This window comes from Bidens hawaiensis, unplaced genomic scaffold, assembly GCF_021521415.1.
Source record: "Bidens hawaiensis isolate Kalapana, Puna unplaced genomic scaffold, B.hawaiensis_p1.1 tig00067123_1, whole genome shotgun sequence".
Lineage (NCBI taxonomy): Eukaryota > Viridiplantae > Streptophyta > Magnoliopsida > Asterales > Asteraceae > Bidens > Bidens hawaiensis.
In genome coordinates, this window is record NW_027501892.1 from 2,700 (window position 1) to 28,828 (window position 26,129).

General features: G+C 33.8%; 1 pseudogene across 1 annotated transcript; it reads left to right on the plus strand.

Annotated features, from left to right (window-relative positions):
• The first annotated feature begins 23,850 nt into the window (after positions 1-23,850).
• Positions 23,851-25,846, plus strand: LOC143604847 (gamma-glutamyl peptidase 3-like; annotated as a pseudogene). The gene is made up of 4 exons (XR_013148370.1): positions 23,851-24,225; positions 24,782-24,946; positions 25,392-25,559; positions 25,647-25,846. The product of XR_013148370.1 is annotated as a gamma-glutamyl peptidase 3-like (transcript).
• The last annotated feature ends 283 nt before the right edge of the window (positions 25,847-26,129 follow it).

A 26,129-nucleotide genomic window follows, 5' to 3' on the forward strand; every position in this document is an offset into this window, starting at 1 on the left:
ATCAACCCTAGCATAAATCATCCATGTGACAGCCTTGATAATTAGGGTTTCGGTTTTGGGTTCAAACCGTAAAAACGTTGTATTCATGTTCTAATCCGCGTTTTTGACCAAAAAAGTATATTTTCCTAGTTTGTAAACATGTTTAACATCAAAACATGATTTTACTTGTTTTTTATGATTTTTGGATGGTTAAACATGTTTAAAACTAATCAAGGATTAATTTTTCATGGTTAAACTATGTTAATCATGGTTAAAAATCAAGGAAAAATCACTATTTACCTTAGGGTTTTGATGAAGCTTGATGAAGAAGAGAGTGTCTGCTGATTTCTGGAAATTTTCCTTTATAAATATCTTCTTAATATTTATTTATATAAAAGATACTAAAAGGGGGTGGGCTGTCCCCTTTTGCGGCCGCAAGGTTATAAGGGCCCATTGAGCCTCCTTTTGGCCCAATGGTGCCTCGGTTTTTGTGCCACGTGTAAAAGTCGGTCCAAAATTTAGTTCGGGTTCGGTTTTTCGCAAGAAAACTAGTTCGAGTGCGAAAACCAGCGCAAAACGAGTGTTTTTCAGCTTCGTTTTGTAAAATAGGAAAAACGTGCTGACTCGTTGTAAAATTCCAAAATATTTTCACGGATTGCTTAGAACATGTCATATAAGTGTTTTATAAATCTTTTTCGGCTTAACGGATGCTACGATGCTCGTTTTGATATTAACGATTGCGTTTAAGCTTATAGCGTATCGATAAACAAAACCTTTTTCGTTTAAAGAGTTTTAAACGTACTGGGGCCTAAATATCAATATGTTAGCCTCTATAATATATATATAACTCGCATATGACCCCTCAGTATATATACGGGTCATAATTAGTATCGGTCGGTTACTCGTTTAAGCACTACGAATTAACCGATTTATCGTTTACTTGTTACGTAATGAATATAGTATACCTCGTTTTGTCACGAATGTCACATATATCGCTTATAGATAGCACCCTGGGATATCCAGACCATAACCAGACCCGTTTGGTTATTCGTTTGTTCGTTACGCAATAAGCGGTTAAACGCTTATTCGAGTTTGTAAGTACTAAGGTGTACTCGGTTTTGCCACGGATGTCACATTCTCCCCCAGTTAAGAAATTTCGTCTCCGAAATTCAATATGCCAAATATGCTCTTTTTGGGGAAAATTTTATAATCATTTGTTTCGGAATTCGTTTTTCTGTTTCCGAACTCGTTTGATTCCCCGTTGTGAATTCCACTGAATTTTATTCAATGAGATTTTATTGTGTCGCAACTGTTTGATTTTCCCCGCTCAGAATTTTCACGAGTCTCTTTATAGAGTTTAGTTGTATAAAAGTTTTCAAATAATACTAATTCTGCCATGTCAGTAAGGCACTCGTTTTGATTCGATATATGAAATATCGGGAGTGAAATAATTTTGTTTAATACATTATGGGGTTAACTTTCAAGGCAATTTTGTACAGTGCTATATATTTTAGAATCAACTCACCGTTCCTCAACTCAACTAACAACTTTCAAAATTTGATAACTTCTCGTATTTCTCAGTATAGCCCTCTTGTTAGCCTTAGGCGGCTTTCGGTTTGTTATTAATATTACGAGCTTTATTTATGATTCTCGAAATCGAATCGGATTTTGTATTTTGGATGTCACCAATTTTTTTCAATTTTAATAAGATGGCGAGTTACATTCTTGCTCGTATAATATAGTATATTACCACTTGTATAATATTATGATGACTGTTAATGTACGAGGATTGAAATTACTGGTCTCACTCTCCTCTATTGTTTGAATAGTTTATTTGATTTGATTGTTTTATAGAGGATTATAGACCGTGCTTAGGCCAATTAGGGATCTAAAATTTCATACACAATTCACCAAGAGTAAGATTTTGTTAAGGCGAGTTTTTCAGTTGGATAGTTGTTACAAATCAGAAGAAGGTATTTGGAGTGGATTAGTCAGGGAACTATCATTTAGCTTGAATTGCTTTCTTGGGATGTTTAAGGAACACATATTAAAGCTTTTTTTTTTAGTTTGTTTCCCACTTCCTATGGGGTATCTCGAATTGTTGTAACATCTCCGAGGATCTTTAATATTCCCCCAGAACTTATAATAGTGCACACTTTACAACACATGAGCCTATGATTCCTTCATAGATTTCGCTTGCATCTTTATACTAGTACTCAGTTTATCCAAACATCTGGCCTAACTTTTCCTTGTTCATCACTCAGTTATTAAGGCTACAAAAGTTTGAAGTTCAAGTTTCGGTTACGAATAGTATAGTTTTCCTCATCCTTGTTTCATCATTGAGGTACTAGGTTTTGTTCCGTGTACGGGATCACTTCTTTATCTAGAAGAGGCAGTGTAACAGTTCTATTTCTATATATAACCTTCATTTGAACTCAATTAACTAGTCCATACTGACTATTACACAATGACTCCTCACTTCCACCGGGAGTGCATCGATAGGGAATAGCTAGTTATTTAGGTTAAGAGGGTAGTTTTTCGAGTAATATAGTTAGTATTTATAGTCTTACTTTGGTGGTTTCTATAGTATACAGAATTGTTATTTTACTAGACGGTATATTTTCCAAGGTAATAACTTGTAGGAACGAAACGTCTATCAGTATCCGTAATAAATAAACTAAAGTATATTAGGCATTACCAGGAACGTACCTGTTACTACATATGTTCTATCCTGTTTATTCACAATACTTGACCCCTAGTCGAGTTAGACGTCGATGTCGGTCCTTGCCTTTGTCTTCCCGTCACAATTGGGTTCAATCTAGGGCAGTCTTTCTTGATGTGCTTCACACTACCACACTCATAACAGGCATTACGGTTTATTATGGTTTGGTTTTGGTAGACTGGTTGTTGTCGTGTTGGTTGCGGTTGGGGTAGTTGTGAGTCCTGGAGTTGGGTTGGTGGATTTATAGTATTCATAACGGTTCTACAATTTCGGGCATAGTGTCCCACTTTCCCACATTTGTGACACACATTGGTCCGACATTCACCAACATGATGATAACCACATTTTCCACATCTAGGCAAAGGCCCGTTATACTTATCTTGCTTCACATCGGAACTGATCATAGTGTAATTTTGTATTGCAAGGCGCGCACATTTATTCTGTTGTCTTTCTTGTATTCCCGCTCCATAATTGGTTCGTTTTGTACCAGATGATTCCCCGGGCATTCTTAACGCACCACTTCTAATCAAATCAGAAGTTACAATGCCAGCTTGTAACACGGCATTTTCGAAAGTTACAGGGCCAGTTGAATTAACCAAACTCCTGACTTCGGGGGCTAAACCCCAAATGTAGCGTTCAGTACGTTTAGATTCTGGAGTAGCTAACCATGGGACTAGACGAGCCAGTTCGTTAAAGCGATGGGTATACTCCAAGTGATCTGCACCCTTCATTTCTAGATTCCAAAGTTCTTACTCTAATTTCTGAATTTCGTTTATCGGACAAAAGTGTTTTATCATAAGATTTTTAAGTTCTGTCCAAGACATACGATTGGTTGCCTCTAGTCCTCGAATTTGCACAACAGTATTCCACCACATTAGCGCGTGGTCTACAAATGTAGAAGTAGCAAATTTGACAATACAATCTGGTGGACAGTTAATGATATTAATGATGGATTCAGTCTTTTCGATCCACTTTACCAGTCCATTTGGTCCTTCAGTACCGCTAAATTCCATAGGTTTACATAGCATGAAGTTCTTAAGTTGATACCCGTGTTGCGGGGGATTTTGATTGCTACGACTATTGTTCAAGTTCGGTGGGAGATTATCATTATTGAAAGTAATATTGGTATTCAACGGGGGAGTATTAGTTGTGATAGTATCAGTATTTATCGGGGGAGCATTTGTGGTTGTATTAGTATTTGTTGGGGAATTAGTATTTACGGCCGCGTTAGCGTTCGGCACTTGATTTGTATTCATAGTTGTATGGATACCAGCAGCGAATTGTGCTGCTATTATCGGAAGTATTGTTTGTAGTTGTCGAGCGATCATCTCGGCTATATCTGCCTCAGACAACATGTTTACTTTCTTCGGGGCCATTCTATAACAATAACCAGTTATCCAACAATTAACAAAATTCACATACACTAATGATCACAAAAGGAATTACAATAACAAGTAATCAGGTATTTCAATTAACACGTATATATCACACTGGTTTGTTCTCGAGTCTGAATACTAAGGATAGTATGTAAAATTAGCCTAGCAAACGCCAAAGTTTGCATATATATTAAAAGTTGTCATCTCATGACAAGAAATTTTAACCCAATAGGGGTCAATGTTTGTATTGAAAATGCCCAAATCGTCCTCCATATTAGCATAGCGCACCACCATATGCTTGTATGAATATCAGAAGCTATACACGACAATACCATACTATCCTTATCTATCAAAGCACGCGTTATAACAATTATAAATAGTTCACAACTTATACGACAATTGTTCCTATACGATCCCATTATTGGGAAGTTGTTTTTGTTCGGTCTCTCCTGTAGGTAGATATTTGCTCATTACGAGTTTAATCAATACGTTATAATGGGAATGCACGCGTACATTCCACCTGACTTCTGAATGTTTGTTAACTATAATCGTAAAATATATTCTTTCGCCAGGTCATTTAGTTTTCGTAGGCATGTCGGACTTAATAAAAGTAGTAGTTTACTAGTTGGAGGTAAGTAGGTTCAATTCCAGTCGGGGCACGTCATCATTTCGTGAGCATGAGATTTCTCTCCTATAATAACCAATTGGAATAGCAAAATATAGGAGAGGTTGAAGTTTGTCTTTCATAGATGGTTCGAAGAGTTTGCTAGTTAGGGAGGTTCATCAGAGTTAGTTGTACTGGTGATATGTAAAGGAAATTACTATTATTAATATTTCATTTTGAAATATTATTAGTACATTATATGTACTGGTAGTAACGATTGCTCATATTATAATTGAAAACTCACTTTTGGTAATTATCATATTTATAATTTGATAAATCGGGCTCATCACTAGGTATTTCCCCTAGGGATAGTGTTTGTTTCTGAACAACAGAATTGGAAGGATGACCGGAAAATAGTTTAGATTAATGTCAAAGGAACCAGTTTATAAGATAGGATTGGATTCAAACTGTGGAGTATTATATATATATATATATATATATATATATATATATATATATATATATGTCTTCTTGAAATTATTATCTGTAAGTCACAACTCCAATGGTTCGTTCCCGGGCCTTATATATTAAGCCCCTTTTGTGGTTCCGTCACATCACCAGATTTAGTTTAAACTTATTGAAGCATTCTTGTATTCTCACTCACGGGCAACACTGGTTCTTCATCAATTGTAAAACTACTCACATCTTTCGGTGCAATCGCTAATCAGAAGAGAATGTTTTTTGATAGTTTAGATCCGCACAAAAGATATTATTAATTAGGGCAGAAATAAAATATTTTATTTGTTATGAACAGATATAATATTAATTACAATAAAATATAATATTAATTTTGGTAAGATATAATTTTGATTGGAATAGGAATTAATAGTGATTATAACCGAATATAATATTGGTTATGATAAGATTCAATGTCATCCGTAGTACCGTACGTACACGTATCCCTATACCTCATCTCAGATAAGCACGTATGCACATGTCATATATACTTCACATCACCTTTATGCACGTATGTTGCCATTTTTACATACCAATACGTTCCGCGACTTCTCCCTGAATTCCCTCTTACAAGCAAGTCTGTTATTACGTTCCAGACCATAATAACTCACTTGCCCTTCTAGTTCATCCCGGCATCCATCAGTATCTATCGTTACTCATTATTAACTTTCCCAGTGATAATCGAGCCTACGGTTATATTATAGGTATCCAATGGGATAACCTAATTCTTTATAACCAATGGCTCTGATACCAACTTCTGTCACACCCCGACTAGGTAGTTGCGGAAGCGTAATACGGGAATGCAACAGATACATCTGGTATCAAATACATTGTTCATAAAGAAACATTACTAACTAATTTACAATTTATTACATCGTTCTAACATCGTTTACAAACTAGGTGATACAATTTAACCTGTTCTTCAATCACCTTACTTCTAACTCAAATGCCCACGACATCAATCACCAATCAGACACGTAACGCACAGAAAATTACTTCTCATATCTGATTACCTGAAAAGCATGTTAAAACAGGTCAACTACGAATAGTTGGTGAGTTTCATAAGTTTTAACGAAATCAGTTCTGCGCACCATACAGTCATAGTTTGTATGTACGCGCGTATGTAAAAATATGTATTTACGGTTGTATAAATGTGTACAACCATATCCTTGTGTGTGCATATTCACACATGTAAGTTTATAATATAAATTCGAAATTCCGGTAAAATCGTGATTGTTTGTTCGTACTACCTGTCTCCAATTTCCGTGTTTAACCAACCACTGTGGACCCCCTTTCTCCCACAACGGTTCCACATAAACTCAACCACTGTGGCCCCCCTTCCACCCACAATGATTCCATGTAAACTCAAACATTATATAGTGTACACGCAAATAATTAGTATATTCTACACATAGTACTTCCTACGGCTAATCACATAGCATGTATATAGACACATATACACATATAGTATTTATCACGTATCACCAAGTACTGTGGCTCCCCATCCGCCCACAATACGCATAATCACATTATTTTCTTAACATTCATGTCATAATCAAGTTAGTTCGTTTAATAAGTTGCAGCAGAACTTGGCTCATAGGCCATACTCAACTTTAGTTTATAAGTTGCAGCAGAACTTGGCTCATAGGCCATACTCAACTTTAGTTTATAAGTTGCAGCAGAACTTGGCTCATAAGCCATACTCAACTTTAGTTTAGTAAGTTGCAGTTGAACTTGGCTCATAGGCCATACTCAACTTTAGTTTATTACTATTGTGGCCCCTCTTCTGCCCACAACAGCCCCATAATCATCACAGACAATGTTATCCCCATGGCCATTACAGACCACGTTGTCTCCCAAATTAGTTATGTTTAACATTACATAACGTGTTTGTATAAACATGCTGTCACGTGTAATTTCATTATGTTTTGCAATTCGTATTATCTCCACTCAATATATCAATCAACGATAATAATCATCTTTCATCAGCACGTAGTCAGTCATTATGTTTGTAGGGACTTTTCATATATAAATGTTCAGATATTTTATATCCTGATCCGTGTTTAGATAAATAACGTGTATAAACATGCTTTCCACCCCAAAAGTTCGTAAAATAGTTTAAAGAGTGGGGTCATGAAACTCACCTTAATGTTGTTCAAGCTGGTGGTACGTATCGGTAACTAGAATGTCTCGATTATAGCTTGAATCCTATAACCGGTATCGTACTGTTAATACTAGTACGGTGTTTAAACCAAATCGGGCTGTATAGATAATCTGGGTATAGATGTTGGGCCCAGAACATGACCATAGTCATAGATTGTAACGTTGTATACGATGAAAAGATTAAAACTGCATTTGGCTCAGTTTCATCGTTTCCCGAGCCTAGCCAAGTTGATTGTTTATGCGTTTCGGGATTAGGTAAGATCACATAAACTTAAGTAAATATATTGATTGATAAAATGATTTGATTTATTAAAGAATTTTAAGGTTTCGGTATCTGGTTTGATCGCAGGGTTCGTTTCCGTATTCACACGGGTTTGATTATACAAAACGCGTACAATCCACCCGAATTGTCCGAAATTCTCGTAAAAAGTTCGTTTTTATCAATATCATTCAAAAATATGATATTTGACCACTTTTGACATTTTGACATACCAGTCAGTCCGTTAAACACAAAACTGCCGGTTTCGTTAAAACAATTATAATTTAAATCTTTGATTAATCATAACTAAATATGTACTTATATATAAATTATATAAATTTTTCTAAAAATACATTAAGACATGGAGAATTTTATAAAAATATTTTCAGAAATTTTATGATTAACTATTTATTTATAAAAATTCATTTAAAAGGTTATAATCGTGTAATAAATGGCCCGTTTATATCAAACGACCTCCGAAAAATCCGATAATTTTTACAAATGGCCTCAATGTTATTACATAGCCCCTGAAAAATCTCCAGAACCTAAATCTTTTGAAAAAATGCCTTTTTGTGCGTTTTTCGGCTGTTAAGATTCGGTTAATTCATAATTGCACAAACCTTACTTAGGAATTTCCAATGATCCCCAAACTTTTCCAGTGATCTTACCATCACATATTAAACTCCAAAACCAAGTTTCATAGTTTTTCAATATGTTTAGCTATTTTTCCCAAATAAACGCTCATAAACGGGAATAAATTCTCCAAATATTCTCCGTTTATCGAAAAATTACCAAATTTGAACAGGGACTCATTTATATGATCCCTAATATCCCTGAAAACTTTCACAAGCTAACAACAAGCACGTCACAACCTAGTACTAAACAGCCCCTAAACGAGTGTTACGGGTTTACCTTGTCGGTTTTCGATGAGTTTTGCTAGCTTAAAAGACTCTCCGGGTCTCGGGTTGCAAACTCAGTGTATCTACATATCATATAACATCAACCCAAGCATAAATCATCCATGTGACAGCCTTGATAATTAGGGTTTCGGTTTTGGGTTCAAACCGAACTTTCAAACCGTAAAAACGTTGTATTCATGTTCTAATCCGCGTTTTTGACCAAAAAAGTATATGTTCCTGGTTTGTAAACATGTTTAACATCAAAACATGATTTTACTTGGATTTTATGATTTTTGGATGGTTAAACATGTTTAAAACTAATCAAGGATTAATTTTTCATGGTTAAACTATGTTAATCATGGTTAAAAATCAAGGAAAAATCACTATTTACCTTAGGGTTTTGATGAAGCTTGATGAAGAAGAGAGTGTCTGCTGATTTCTGGAAATTTTCCTTTATAAATATCTTCTTAATATTTATTTATATAAAAGATACTAAAAGGGGGTGGGCTGTCCCCTTTTGCGGCCGCAAGGTTATAAGGGCCCATTGGGCCTCCTTTTGGCCCAATGGTGCCTCGGTTTTCGTGCCACGCGTAAAAGTCGGTCCAAAATTTAGTTCGGGTTCGGTTTTTCACAAGAAAACTAGTTCGAGTGCGAAAACCAGCGCGAAAACGAGTGTTTTTCAGCTTCGTTTTGTAAAATAAGAAAAACGTACTGACTCGTTGTAAAATTCCAAAATATTTTCACGGATTGCTTAGAACATGTCATATAAGTGTTTTATAAATCTTTTTCGGCTTAACGGATGCTACAATGCTTGTTTTGATATTAACGATTGCGTTTAAGCTTATAGCGTATCGATAAACAAAACCTTTTTCGTTTAAAGAGTTTTAAACGTACTGGGGCCTAAATATCAATATGTTTGCCTCTATAATATATATATAACTCGTATATGACCCCTCAGTATATATACGGGTCATAATTAGTATCGGTCGGTTACTCGTTTAAGCACTACGAATTAACCGATTTATCGTTTACTTGTTACGTAATGAATATAGTATACCTCGTTTTGTCACGAATGTCACATATATCGCTTATAGATAGCACCCTGGGATATCCGGACCATAACCAGACCCGTTTGGTTATTCGTTTGTTCATTACGCAATAAGCGGTTAAACGCTTATTCGAGTTTGTAAGTACTAAGGTGTACTCGGTTTTGCCACGGATGTCACACTTTATCCGACTATTCAAATTAACAAGGTAGTTAATGTTTGACAATTGCAACCCTTTGCAACTTCTAGTTTTATGGGATCGGTTAAACATCATATGTTTAGTTGGCATGTTTAATTCCATCAACACCTTTGAACGCCATGTGTTGGTGACCTTATTCACATGGTTTCCAAATCAAGTCGTCCTACTTACACACACGTGTGAGTTTACACATACAAGTGGTTAGGTGACCCTTATTCCAAAAGTATTGTAAAACTACCTTAAGATCACAACTTTTCTACAAGTGACTTAAGTGTCGTATAAAAGGATGGTATTCAACTTGTTTTAAAAGGGATTTTAGTTTTCAAAATTCTAGATTGGAAAATTATTCAATGTACCTTCCATTTTCATGCATTCAAATGTATGGTACCTTTGAAAACCATTTTTCAAGTTCCTTTAAATAAAACCCATTTTATTGTGAAATTATTAGCCTTTAATAAAACCAATTTTATTACCTAATGATTTCTAAGGAACCAATTTTATGCAAGTTGTTGATATTAAGTTTGTTAATTATCCTTATCCAAATAAGATAAAACAAAATATATAAATCAACCACGCAAGCATAAATAAACAACCACAAGTTCATAACCATAGCCACCTAAGATGACAACACTTATTGACCGAAACAAGTGTGCCAAAAGGTCTCTCCTAAGGGACGAGAATGACACAAGGCATCTGTCGGTGAACTCCCACTTGATCCCGCATCCATATGCTTCAAGTTTACACCTTGTGTTGTGACTCTTCCACTTTATTTGGGCTTCCATTTGGGCTCCAACTTCAGCTCCTAGCTTCCATGGGCCTCCAAGTTTGGGCTTTGGTCATTGGGCTAAAATCTCATCTTGGACTATGAGGTCCATTGAGGCCCAAAACCAAAACCGTAACCTTGTTGCTTATTCTTTTACAAAAAATATATCCTAATACATTTTTCTCTAGTAAAAGAAATACAACTAATCTACTTATTATTACAAACCAATACGAAATGAATGAATAGATTACAAACCCAAATAAATGTATATTACAACCATATTGAATAAACTGAATATATCACAGCACAAACACACATCCAAAGGTCATGGCTAGGTTATGAACATCCAAATGCACATCCAAATACGCAAGGTCTTAGAAGACCAAAATGGTTCCCCTTTAACCCATAAAACTTTCGGCCAAGAGGAACAAAACCGAAAGTTTCGGGTATTGTCCAAACAAAATAATTAATCATCCACATGAATTAATTCATCAAGATTATCACATGCATGTAAAGTATAATCTTGAGGAACTAAGGGGTAACCAAAAGCCAAAAAACTTTCGGCCATATGGTGAAACACACCATAAAACCCGAAAATTTTTAGATCTATGAAGCATGTATCCGTATAAACGGTTCTTGATGCCATTGTTGGGTTTTAGCAAGATTATCAAAGTCCAAAATAACCATTTATTTAGGAAAACGCAACGGAAATAAAGTATTTTAAATCTTGTTAACCATTATACATAAACCCGTTTATGTTAAACCCAATGCTCGGATCCATATACGAATATGCATGCTATCAAAACACAACCATAGAGTGTTAACATACATACCTTCAAGTCTACGGATTTGAAGGAGATGAATGATTGAATGACGAGCTTCCAATGGAGAAAACCTTAAGCTTGTATACCCGAACAAGCCTTCACAAGACACCACTTTAGATAGGTTTTGTACTTGATTATGAATCCTCCTTCTTCCTCACCTTTGGCCGAAAATATGGAGAGAAAAAGCAAGGAGTTCTTTTGCAAAATGAAAGAAAGAGCTTAAGAGAGAGAGAGAGAGAGAGAGTTCTTGGATATGTAATAAACAAAAGGAATAATGCATGTCATTTGGTTGGGTGTGTGGTTTCCCCATAAAGGGGGCGGCCACAAGTGGGTCCCACCCACAATTTGAATTTCAAATTTTGTTACACAACCTTCATGTTTGTTGCATGCACATTTTATTTGTTACATGTAACATTATGCTATATGTTACAAGATCCAAGTAACAATATTTACATATTACTCTCTTTGATGTTATTTAACCAATTAAATAACACTATGAATTAATTTCTTTAAAATAAATTATCCATATAATTTATTATTCTTTCAAGTGCAATTGTTTAGGAAACCAATTCCCAAAATCAAGTGTTGATATTTATTTAATATGATCACATCATTTAAACAAATATCTTTGGTGTTTGTCTAGCTTGTTATTGGGTATGACCCGACTTGGATCATAACGCACTAGCCACATCAATACTGTATGTGTCTTGGGCAGACCGAGTCCTACAGTATAGCATGAGCTTTGGCATCCAATTCAAACTTTTGCAGATCCTGATCAGAATAATCATTTGGATTCTTCTTGATCATTTTGTTTCCATCCAATGGATCAACAGTTTCAAGGGAATGAGGCCCATGAACTACAGATCTTCAACAACCAGTGTTTGGCTGCATAGATGGTAGAGCATTCTCTTATCCCATATGTTATATTGACCTTAACCAACATGGGTCGTTTGGAGATTGAACTGGAGTTATGAGGATCTTGTACGAATGACATGATTCTCAATTCAACTAGTTTATCAATAAAACATAGTGTGAAACAGATTTATGATCCGTTCTGAATACTCAACTGGAATTATAAAATACAGCTTAGATCTATGATACTAAATTGATTGTAAAATTAAATTCAGAGGTTCTGTGCTCTGATACCAATTATTAGGATCGTAGCACTTTAATCTAAGCTTGCTTGAACACAATTCACAATCAATGGAACAGTAAAAAACTCATCTAATCCTTTAAACATATTAATATCACTTTAATTGAAATCATATTTGAATTATAATTTAATTAGTCTATGAAACAAACAACTTAAGTAACAGAATTCATTAAGCTAATTAATAGGTTTCATATAGAAGTAAAATTATGACTTAACTATAATCAAATGATTACAATCTATTGCTCCCCCCTCAACCTTAGCTCATCATTCATACTAATTTTTCTAGTATGAAAGTACACGAATCAGGTTAGTATTGTGACGTGAAAAGTGTTATGAAGAAGAGAATCTATTCTTCATTTTATACATGTGTAAGACTACTGATGAGCTAAAGGTGACATCTACCAAAAACGGTTACAAAACTGATGAACTAATCACAAACAACTATCTACAGAGAATCCTATGCTAACTATATGATGTTAATCAAATTCGCAATCAATCTCAACAAAATCATAACGTCTCAATCAAAGATCTTAACGTCAAAATTCACTTGTTATGCTTCACTTGCCACTATCACTATTCAATTCAATCCTCATATCATTTTGTGCCCAATGTAATCGTTCGGTTATCTTGTTAATACTTGCCACATAACACAAGACATTTCACAACGGTCTATGCCGCCAAATTCTAAAACCCACGCTACGACGTTCGCTCAGATTTTATACCCTGCAACCTGTAATTTCTACAACTATGGAAATCCAATTTATTTTTAGCAATATTTTACACAAAGATTATCTCCTATATATAACCGAAACGCATTAAGATTCTTGTTTTCTTTAAAAAAATCATATCTTCCAAATGTTTTGTAACCCACGCGATGGGACGAGTTATGCAGGCCATCCGACGATCTAAGTAATTTTGGAGGCCTACATAATTATCAAAGTTCTCGCATGGAAATCATAATGTGTGCAATGGTGTGTCATAATATATAATTGAAAGTAGTTGGGATAACGGTACAAATGTAGAGATGATAAGAACATGGTGTATACGCCGCTAGTACATCCTATATATAAGTGTCCTTATCGGATTTTCATTTGAAGCGTTGTTTTGACTATTCAAAGCTCTGTATTACGATTAAAAAAATTATTTAATATTTTTCTTTCCTAAAAATTTAATGTGTTGTTATAGTATTATTTAATTTCGGGATGAAATTCCCTAACGTATGGGAGACTGTAACAACTCGGGTTTTCAAACATTTAATTTATATTCATTACCCAACCCGTTTTATATTCGAGAAATTTTTGTCAATAATATTATCATTTTATCGAATAAACTAATTATTATAATATTATTGTTTATTTACTTATTGAAATTTATGTATATTCTCTTAACTTTGGTTTTATTTCATTTCACACCCTAAGCTCTAGTTTTGATCTATTGTGAATCCATCCGACTAATCTACAAATATAATTAAAACTTATATTATATTAAAACCAACCCATAACCCAAACCCGCTACCCATATTTGCACTCATAAACACGTATCCATTTGATTTCTTGTACCCTAATATATGTAGAATCGAAATTGAATCTATAAGATCGTTTATAAGATTAAAATTTAGCAAACCGACCTATCAATTAGGTAAATATATTTTATATTGATCGTATACCAAACTTTGTGTAAAAAACCCGTCTATACTCGTTCAAATTTAGCTACCTAAACTCACTAATAATCTAATTAAAACACTCAGACACCCTCCTGGTCACCCTGCGAATCAAAACCATAATGTTAATTTTAATTATATCAGCCGTCATATCCATTCTGATTCGTGTTCTGGCCGTCTCTTCTGTTTCACCATTCACCATCGATTCAAGGTCTAAACAGGTAATCAAATCATGTTTGCAGATCGCGATATCGTTCTTAACAAAAGCCCTACATAAATTTAATCATGCAATGAATTGATCGAACGATTTGGGAATTAGGGTTTATAGGAATTGGGAGGGGTTAATTTGGGCTGTTATACTTAAATTATGGTTCTTAATCCTTAACCAACATATCCGCTAGCCCAACTGGTTGCGTGTGTGAGTCTATAAAGCAGTCAACCGGCCAGGGGCACAGGTTTGAGCCCCCTGACGTGGTTTGTTCTTTTATTTTTTTTTATTGATTTTTAATGGTTTCTAAAATTATTATAATTAGTTTAAAGTATAAATAAAAAGTAATTTATTAAACCGACGTCATTTAGTTACGACCTTTGTCAAAAATCTAGTTAAAAGCTTTCGTTCACGTATTTATACACACACACACACACACACATATATATATATATACTATATTATAATACATATAGGAAAGTCATATTGGTAATTTATCAAAAATAACTCTTAAAATTAAGAGGTACAATCCGTTAAAACATAATGTATAAGTTTTTATAGCATCTGATATTTTTTTTCTTTGAAGATAGAAAAGGCACGGTTGGTCAAGAATTTAAAAAATTCAAAACTTCAAATCTCATCACACATATACAAACAAACGCCACAGAGAAAGTTGAACCCTAGCCTCCCACCATGTCTCCTTTTGTTGCCTCTCTTCAAATAAACAACACGCAAACTTTGGATCGAAATCCTTCTTCATTATTGCAGGTTTCTCTCCCACAACGTGCGACACTGGAAACTAACGATGGTAGCAGTGCTCGGAACATGGTGACAACGGTGAACGTGGTAGGTTGTTTTAAACGCATGAATCTCTCCCTTTTTAAAAATATAGATCTAAAGCTTGTTCTTCAATTTCAGATTTATTATTTATCTTTTTTGTTCCAAAAGTTCATATCAAAGTTTATGTGTTGATTTAATCTATATTGCTTTTTCTTATTTTGAAATTGCTGAGGATGGCACAGATGATCTTAATGCGGGATCTTTCTAGCTTTTGCTGAAAAAGGATTTGTGATTTAAGTATCAATTGCAGCTAGGGTAAGAACTAATTAAGTGTAATATTTTATATTAGGTTTATGAATCATAAATGGTTATAATTTTTATGGCTTACAATGTAAAATTTTGAATCTCTGTCTGCATAACCACAAAGGCGCAAAGAACATTCCATTATTATAATCCAGTATCCAAAGGTCTTGATTTTCATAAGGTTATAATTTTCACCTTTTTCTTTTTTAATATTTTGTTGGTTGTTAATGCACAGGTGTCATTCGTTTTGTTGCAATCTTGTGCTCATAATCCTACTGGAGTGGATCCTATATTTGAACAATGGAAAGAAATATCTTACCGGTTTAAGGTTAGTACATTTAGTACTTTTTATCTTGTTGTTTTAGTTATTAGTTTTTATCTTAATGTTTATATAACCAGTTCAAAGGTTATTTGGGCAGACCCGAAGGGAGGGTAGTGTACTACGTAAATGGTTTCGGGGTATGATATCAACTAAGTTTGATTAATGAAAATGAAAAAAATGAATAGAAAAGTGTCTAGAAACTTTCTGGCTTTGGTTTGAAACTTGGAGCTTCTTAAACAATTTCCGGTATTTGTTCGAATTAACCAGTTTTAATGTCGATGATTATAAACCGGTCTCTAACCTATGATTGCTATCGGTTATGAACTGATTTTTATAATACCAGTTCAGTTTGGGTTGGGTTGGGGTTGCGGTCGTAGGTTCAGTTCGGTTAACTGGTTTCAGTTTGCACTTCTACTTATGTCGTCTGATGATCTTATCTAATTGCAACTGCATCTTTGGAACCACTTTTATGTCAACACTGAATTAGAATAATATACACAATCAAGTTAACTAACTAAAATCGTTTTACACTTCTTCGGTTTTTGGTTAATGATGATTAATTGATGCGTCAGCTCAAAAAGATTTCTTTTTGTTGGGTTTGCCTTTTTTTTCTGAATCATCAACGCTAGGGTTGGCAATTGGGTACCTGTTAAGGACACGATAATACCTGTTAATCAAAAAAGTGTTGTATGTGATTTTTTTATTTTCTTAAATATTTGAAATTAGTATGCTAGACTCCCTCATTATCCCTTATTGGTACACAAAACATAAAACTGCCTTATAGTCATGACATATAGAGTAGTTAAACGAATCGTATTCAAGTTTGATATTTGTGTTACGCGCGTCGCCTCTTACCTGTTAAACCTGTTAAGACACGAATTGCCAGCGTCGCCTCCGATTGTTAATCCTTTGTTTTTTGAGTGAACATAAAAGTTGACTTTACATGCATGTTTGAATTATTTATTTATTTATTTATTTTTAACTTCTTGTATTTGTTGCAGCTTTTAGTCTCCCAATAGAACTGCTGGGAATTATTTGGTGCAGTGTATGAGGAATTTTATTATGGAAGCTGGTTGGGTTCCATAGAAGCTTGGTATGTATACACACACACGCCTATCTCTATATAGTATGCTTTAAATTTATTTTAAAATCGAACCTAACGGAAATAGTGAAACCAACCAAAAAACTGTTAGTTTGGTGTTACTTGAATAAAAAAGTCGATTTTTAGTTCGGTTGTGGTTTTGCTATTAACAAAAACCGAACCGACTATAACCCGATATCGAACAATATATGGTATTCCTTTTTGGATTAACATTCTTATCATAGTTACCAAATTCTCTACAAAATATGTTACCTTTAGCGAATTGCGTGCTCGAACCGCGTGACCATACTGGAACAAACCGCGAATTAGGTAACTATGATTTTTATGAAAGTCTTTTAATTGTATATTTGTATTTATGGTTATGGTATAGAATGGTCTTTTTTTTTTACTTCAAAAGGCAACTGCAACTTTTTGTTAGTTTTCATTTATATCACCATTAATAGCTTAAATCACTCATTTTTGCATGCTACATACTTTTTTTTTGATAGTTTTGTAAATTATGTTTCATATTAATTACTCACTGTGTTTTTGTTATATTATCTTTAATATCAGTGTTTAGTTTTCATTACATTACACGTGTGATAACAATTATGTTATACGTAACTTTTTAAATCTTATTAATGACATTTTTGTATTGATTAAATGTCATATATTTGCTAGAATTGATCCTGCTATTGAGGCTGAAACTTCGAAGGAAGATCGTTATGCAAATCAAAAATGAAATACATTACAGACTTTGGTCGTCTAAATGCGTTACTTGTGTTTGCAGAGAGTCTAGAAGAAGTCCAACATGTGAAGCTTATTCACGCTCTAGAAGGTAATTTCCTGAAAGATGTATAGTATTAAAAGCAATTTAATATAGAACAGTAATATGATGGCTAACATGTTGACTTGTCCTTTCAGTCAGCACCATGTTCATACTCTCCATCAAATTCAAGGCAGCATGAATGCATGATAGTCATAGGAGTAATCCAAGGGAACCAAAAATAGAATATATAACATAATTTGGGCGCTCCCAAGATGACCCAAGCTAATTAGCCGGATACACTTCATCACTTCTCCCCTACTGTACCATGTTGGCTAAATGGGTCATTTGATTTCAAGGGTAATTTTGGCAAATTTTTGTACACCAATATATTTGGACAATTTGATCTTTGAAGGTCAAAATTCTGCAAGAAAGTTTTAATTTGACAAAGATGAAAATTTTGATGTATGTCTATATGTATAAATATGTTTCTAAATAATTCTTTTTCTTAATAAAAGACTAGCAATTTGCATGTTAAAGCATGTGAGTGATGAATTTGGGAATGTTAGAGATGTATGGAATCATGAAAGACACTAATGGTGGTATTTGTGAGATTTAGATTTTTAAGTGTGCCTTGTGATATTTGTTATGTATTTTCCTACAAGAGCGTTAACATATTAGTATCAAATATGCTTTTTTCGTTATGCAATAACTAAATTATTGTATTGCAAGTTATATTAAGATCCCGCCGCATCGCGCAGGTACCTACTAGTATATATATATATATATATATATATATATATATATATATATATATATATATATATACAGGTACCTACTAGTATATATATATATATATATATATACTAGACGGGTGCCCGCGCGATGCAGTGAGTGTTTGAACCAGTTAATCACGAACAAATATAAGTGTTTATGGCTCGGTTAAAACCTTGAAATCGTTTAAATAGGTCATTGGTTTGACTTATTTTTTCTTTTTCTTTTTCTTTTTTACTTTCGGTTTTTTGCTCGGACTCAAAATTTTCAAAACGTAGTGAACGGTTGGTTCGCGGTTTATATCGACAACCAGCCATATGAAACCAGAAAAGACTGTAAATTAACCTAATTGCAACATGACTCATTTTGTAATCTTTGTTGTTATTATTTCACGTCCTAGATCTTCCATTAATATTTACCATTTATGTGGCAAAAATTATCATTTTTTATTTATGGTCAACTCAAGTATCATATTATGTTGGTTTTTAGGTAAAATTGATATTACATTTTAATTATTAATTATTTTAAACTAAATTTATTATTAAAGTTTAAACTGTGAAACCAAACTGGAACCAAGCCGTTAGTAACGATTCGGTTTCAACTTTAAATGGTTAAGTTTGGTTTTAGACGACAAAAAATCAGAATTAACAGTTGGACTCACAAGTTTAACTTAAAAACAATCAAAACCGACACTGAACACCCCTACGCAACATATTAATTTATTTAAAATGAAAAAAAAATTACAACAATATCATTTCCAAATTAAAGAGAATAAAATGCTCGTTTTTATGGTGCAATTTGTTTATAAAAATATTAACGTATGAAAAGGTTATAGTCGTTTAAAAATCATGGGTGAAAAGTTAGTTTACAAGTTAAATTAAAAATATAATATGGTTAAAGATGAGGGATCAAACTTGTAAGTTGAATGGATTGTGTTTAAAAGACATGTTTACCCTTACTAACACATGTACCTCATGCTTTAAGTGTTATAAATTACTTAAAAATCGGTGTCTTAATTTGCCCTTGTTTGGTGTATTATATATAGTATAGATATATATTCTAAGTATATCTAAAAAATAATAAATCATTTCCTTTTATTTTAAACCCGACACCATTCTCGGTTTTTTCTCGTCTTTGAACGTCTTTGTAAGTTTGCGTATTTTTGATTATATAGTCTATATTATTCTTTTTAAACAAAAAACATGTAATAGAACGTTTTAAACGTATTAACTAATATTTTTATCATGGTGTTTCGTTAAAGATTCTAAAATATAAATTTTTTATTATAATTAACTATTTAAACGTTTATTATTATAGTATATAGCAACTCATATTTATTTAAATTAATTATTCATAAATTAGATTATATGATAAGCGAGCGATTTTTTTTAATTAAATAATGACTAATAATATTGTTTTCATAATAGCTAATAATCCATAAAGACCAATCGTTGAGTCAATAACATCTCAATCCCAAACATAACTCCAATCACATCGAAATCTTAATTCATTAAATTATGTTATATCTTTTATAATTAATTTATATTGTATTATCTAACTAGGAATCCCTGACGGTATATCCTGAAGGATTTATCTTTCTCACATCATCATTTATATTTCGTTCATATGATCAGGTGAGTAATCACTCCCCTTTACTTATTTTAAATCCTTTTGGGGACATACGTGTACTTACAGTATTTATCTATTATATAGTATTCAAAACCGTAATTGTTTAATCCTTGTGTGTGTATAAGTTTATGTCTAACTTGCTATTTGCTTACTTGCTTTATTTGAATACATTTCGGAGAGGTCCAACATATTCTCAGTCTAGTATGATCATACGACCGTCGTAGTGGTCGGCATCTGACGCATTGACAATTGTTTCACCGACATCTCTTTCTTGGTAACCAATGCCCATTCGCATGGCAACGGTTTAGCCCTTTCTTTATGGTTCGGTTGATTGTTTATATGCTATGGTTTAACGGTTTATTTTCACATGAATAGTTTGCATCTTTCTTTATTTATTATATATTATTACTGTTGTGTCTTACTGGTGTTTTACTCACTCAACATGTGATGTTGTTAAATATATATATTATACACATTTTCAGGTTATCCGCTTGGTTGTTTAGCAAGATGAATATCATGTAGAGATGCCCTTTTAGGTTACAAACTTAATTAATCATTGTTGTAATTTCTTTATACTTGATGTACTTAACTGTAATTGTTTTATTTAAATAAATTAAATATATATTGTCATTTATCATTTTTGCATGATAGTACCTTGAGTTGTGAGAAATCAATTCATGCCTTGGCATTTCCGCCGTAGGTTGGGGTGTGACACCTTCCTAGCTATACATGTGACGCGGCGTGGTAGTTTTGGCCATGTCTTGATTTTCACAAGCCATGTCATGTGGCCAAGATTCATAAGTTGGGTATGTGACGTGAGGAGCCTAAATATCCAGAAAGTTCCGATGTTTGCAAGGGTTATGGGATCTATTTACTATATAAACATACTTAACCTTAACCACATAAGTACCTACGACCACCAGCCGCGAGAGACGAAATTTGGAGCTCAAGATTGTTGGAGTTTTTATGCTAAATATTATTACACTTCTTAGGCTTTTTGATGAACTTGTGTTGATATTTGATTATGGGTTCGAATTCGTTTACGTTTATGGATGTATAATCAAGTAAACGGTTTATTGTTATTCATTCGATGCATATGTGTGCTTTGGATTGTTTGAAAAGTTTTATTGTTTCTCATTTTGCATGGTTATTGTTTCATATGATAGGATTCTGTTAGGTCATCTACTGTGTGTTTCTTGACTAATTTATGGTTGACTTGCAATAAAACCATAGGAACAGCAATAATAAATCAAGTAGACTTAAGTGTGCTACTAATCTAAATAGTTGTTCTAGATTTAGTCATTCGTAAGGAGTCCATTTAGGTTTGGTTTATTAGCCTTGTTTATCTAGTCGAGTGAATACTTTAAACTACTTTTGATTTCTGGGTTGTAAGGTAGGATTTATGGTAGAGGTACTTGTCATAAAATAAATTAGCAACATGAAGCGAGTCTAATTAAAATTGGTAATTTTAATTGCTTATTAGAGTTTCATAGGTGTCTCCTTGAAAAAGGTCGAGGGGTCATGCTAGGTTTCCCCTTATGTGAAGAATTTAAGATCATGGTTCCATAACATAGCATTTTTCTACCATTAGATAATTGAGGCATTAGGGATTCTAGCCTAGGTGCTTGCTTGTTATCATCTGAATTAAGTCCAGGTTCTAGGTCGAGTCGTCTCTAGTTAGTTAGCTGTAGTTAAGTTATAGTGTGAGCTTTGGTACTTCAATAGTGTTTATGTATTTCAGATCGTTGGATGCTAAGGATGCTTATTGATGCAATATGCTTGGGTTGAACGTTTGAGATGAGCATAATTGATCGGTGCGTGTTTTAATGCATGAAACAAGTAAAAAGCAAAACTTCCCTGCCAAGAAGGCCTGTCACGCTACACGACGGGTGAAAGAGTCCTCCTTCGTTCTATGTGAAGAAGACAGTTATGAAGGCCCGACTATTTTTTGTCCTTCACGCTATGCGAAGGAAGGGGATGCAATAATTTCATTCTACGCGAAAGAGTTCAAATACGGTTAAAATAACATAATTGATATAAAATCACTTTTTCAGCCCCCATTCAACATATCTAATTAAGTCCAGGTTCTAGATCGATTCGTCTTTAGTTAATTAGTTGTAGTTAAGTTATAGTGTGAACTTTGGTACTTCAAGCGTGTTTATGTATTTCAAGTCGTTGGGTGCTAAGGATGCTTATTGATGCAATATACGAGCTTGGGTTGAACTTTGAGAGGAGCATAATTGATCGGTGCGTGTTTTAATGCATAAAACAAGTAAAAAGCCAAAACTTCCCTGCCAAGAAGGCCTGTCGCGCACTCGCGCTACACGACGGGTGAAAGAGTCCTCCTTCGCGCTATGCGAAGGAGACAATTATGAAGACCCGACTATTTTGTCTTTCACGCTATGCGAAGGAAGGGGGTGTAAGAATTTCATTCTACGCGAAATAGTTCAAATACGGTAAAAATAACATAATTGATATCAAATCACTTTTCAGCCCCCATTCAACATATCTTCTCTTCCAGCATCCGTAGATGACTGCGAAGGCGATTTTGCATCATCTCAGACCTCCGGGTTTGTCATTTCAGTCCATGTTTTCATCCATTTTACAGATAAGCGAGCTAATCACCATGTAGAGGCAAGGCTAAACCAATTGTTATCATTTTAGGTGTAGGGTTTTGTATGATACTGAACATTAACTGTGTTTTATACTGTTCTTGGTTGTATTGAAGTTTGATTAATGATAGCTAATATTTATTTATGTTAGTTGTGATTGTTTAAATAGTTGTTTATCTGGGACAAGGGTTTATCATCAATCGATAGGTTGTGTTCATCAACTGCTAATATTAAGTTCTTATGTTCATTGAGATGTTACCATCGATCATTAATTTACCTAAAATATTATATTAATAATCTGGTACTTAGGTAAACCACGTTCAATTGTGCCAATTGATCGGATTAGGTTCTTTGTATCAGCACAATCAAACTACCATGTCTAGTAATTGCTTATCAATCTTAACTAACGAGACATGTCTACATGTTTATTCAATTGATATGATTCATAGTGTTTAGTGGATTGCATAACCAAGTGTGTCACCCTTTTTCTGAATTGTTTACAAACAATAAAAGTAATCGTGTTGCCTTCAAATCATCTTTCGAAAGTGCTTGACATTGTCTATCCAGTTAATATAATAGTTAGTAAATTATGAGTTCAACTTGCACTTTTCACTGATTCCCTGTGGAGACGACCTTACTTACCCGTACTAGTTCTAGGTATTTAAGTGTTTAAAATACTTGTTTTTATTAGAGCGGGAAATCTACATTAGGCCCATTAAAGTTTTTTTCTTCTTGTAGTTTTGCCACTTAAGTTCATATATTTACCTTTTGCCTCTTCATTTTTACCTTTAGTAAAAACTTTAGACTTTTAACTTTAGCCACAAAACTTTTGGATTTTTAGCTTTAATAACCAAACTTTTACGATAACAAAGTAAACCGATACCGGCCGGGTTCCTAACATGCCCATGCAACAACGAACGCAAGGTAGCGAACATGTACATATTTAATGTGCTTCGTGGCAAGGCGTAGGTACCAAACATGTCTTCACCCATTTTTTAAACTTTATAAAAAATGAAAATCCTTTTCAAATGCTGATCAAAGGGGTTTTACCTAAGCCTTCTTTATGTCATCTGTGATTCCCACTCCCTAGAAATATTTAATCACATTCAGTCTTAGTCATAATTTATTCCACTTTGTGGTATTCGGATTCTTTGTTTTATTCTCTATTTTGGATATAAAAGCAACTCACCATTTTTAAACACTAAATTAACTACTCAAAAGTATAATATCATTCTCTCTAAACACTTAAAACCACAAAGATATGGGGATAGAATGTGAGTACAAGAGAAGATATGCATTATTGTTAGCAGCAAAAGAATCAGAGTATGTGAAGAAGGTGTTTGGTGGGTACTTTAATGTGTTCCTTGCAGCTTTTGGTGAAGAAGAAGAGAGGTGGTATATATGTACAGAGTTGTTGATGGTGAGTTCCCTGACATGAACGAGCTTCAAAACTATGATGGGTTTATGGTGAGTGGAAGCCCTTATGATGCTTATGGAGATGACAATTGGATTCTTGAACTTTGTTTTCTTTTACAAACTCTAGATTCCATGCAAAAGAAAGTCCTTGGCATTTGCTTTGGCCACCAGGTATCTTATTATTATTTTATGTAAGTTGGCTTTCATAGTTGTGATACCTTTTTCCATTACCTTAAAAAAGGTTCATTAATCTGAGCTGTTAAGATCTTCATATCAAAAATGGACGCAACCTTATAAGAGTATTGTCAAACATCGAATAATTTTATATTCTTTAAGATATATTCACAACATTAAAATTAAGATATAGGTTTTGTTATTATTATTCAATTCAAGTTGCCATGAATCAAACTTTCCTTTTTATGCATGTCACCTTAAGGATACCTATAGGTGTCAATGTCGGGAAAACATGTAGGAATGTTGAATTATTTAACAAAAACATAATCCATATATTAATTTGTGTTGTGCTTGGTTGTGTCGTTTAATACGCTTAAACAAGCAATTACTCTACCTTTAGATAAAACATTGTTTTCAGTTGGTACCCCTTTGATGGTTTTGTTTTTTAGTTGTAATATCTTTGTATCTTCTGCATATGGCTCCATGTAAATGATACCATAAAACTGACTACAGTACCAAACTAATTAATCTGTTTATCTTTTGATTTAAATAGGTTTTATGTAGAGCATTAGGGGGAAAGGTAGGGAAATCACACAGTGGTCGGGACATTGGGCTTAGGAAAGTGAACATTGTCAAAGATTTGTCCCCATGCAGCTTTCTTGAAACCTTGGTCGAAACACCACAAGCCCTTACCATCATCGAGTGCCACCAAGATGAGGTCTCATTCTCCCCCCCCCCCCCCCCCTCTCTCTCTCTACACACACATACACACATATCCTTAACTCGATACTTAAGTTAATAACTTTCATAATCTATTCATTGAGATATTATAAAAATTTCCATCTGATTTCACACCATCAATCGCCATCCATAAAACACTTAGACGGTCGTTTTGACCTAAAGGTCAAACATTAAAAATTATTGGTCAGAATGGTAGTTTAAACAATATCTGGATGTCCGTTCTAACCATTAGGGATCAAACATTTTAAAATATTGGTCAAAACGACTCTTCAAATAATATCCCAATGGTTGTTTTGACCATAAATGATCAAAATGGCAGTTCGACGTCTATTTGGACGGCAGCTTTAATTAGCCAACACTTATCCACCAATATCAGTGATGATAAACAAACTTATGGAATATTATATAATGATCGAGCATAGGTGTGGGAGTTGCCAACAGGAGCAGAAGTCATAGCTTTCTCTGATAAAACAGGAGTTGAAATGTTTGCAATTGGACACCACATTCTAGGGATTCAAGGTCATCCAGAGTACTCCAAAGACATTTTAAACAATCTTATAGACCGCCTTCTTCATCAAGATTCCATTGAGGTATGTTAAATTTTTAACGCAAGTGCTAAACCAATAGCTCAATTCGATCGCAATCAATTTATTAAGAAAATGAACATAAAATTACAGACCGAACTAGCAAAGGATGCAAGATCAAAGTTGGAAATTGCAGACCCGGATAGAGAATTCTGGCAAGAAATTTGCAAAGCCTTTCTCAATGGTTTATGGAAAGGATATCCAAGTATTGAAGCAACGAAGACCAATGAAGATGTAATGTCTCCTTAATCTATAAAAGATCATGAAATTTTATACGTATGTCTCGTGTGTTATTGCACATATAGCTAAATAAGGAAGTCCAAATGTCCAACTTCGTTGTGTATGATATATAGGCGTATAAATATCTAAAGTTCTATTCTTATTAGTATACTTGATTTTCATTCTTATATTTTTATCCGTATGAATTTGGTGATCAAACGTATCATTTTCTTGGTTCTTATTCTACAATAATCAAATTGAATGGTCAAGTGAAGTTATGACTTATAGTAAAAGTAGTACTTAAGTTCTAGAAAGGGGAAAAAGTAAGCTTTATTATATATAATTAAAAAACTATAA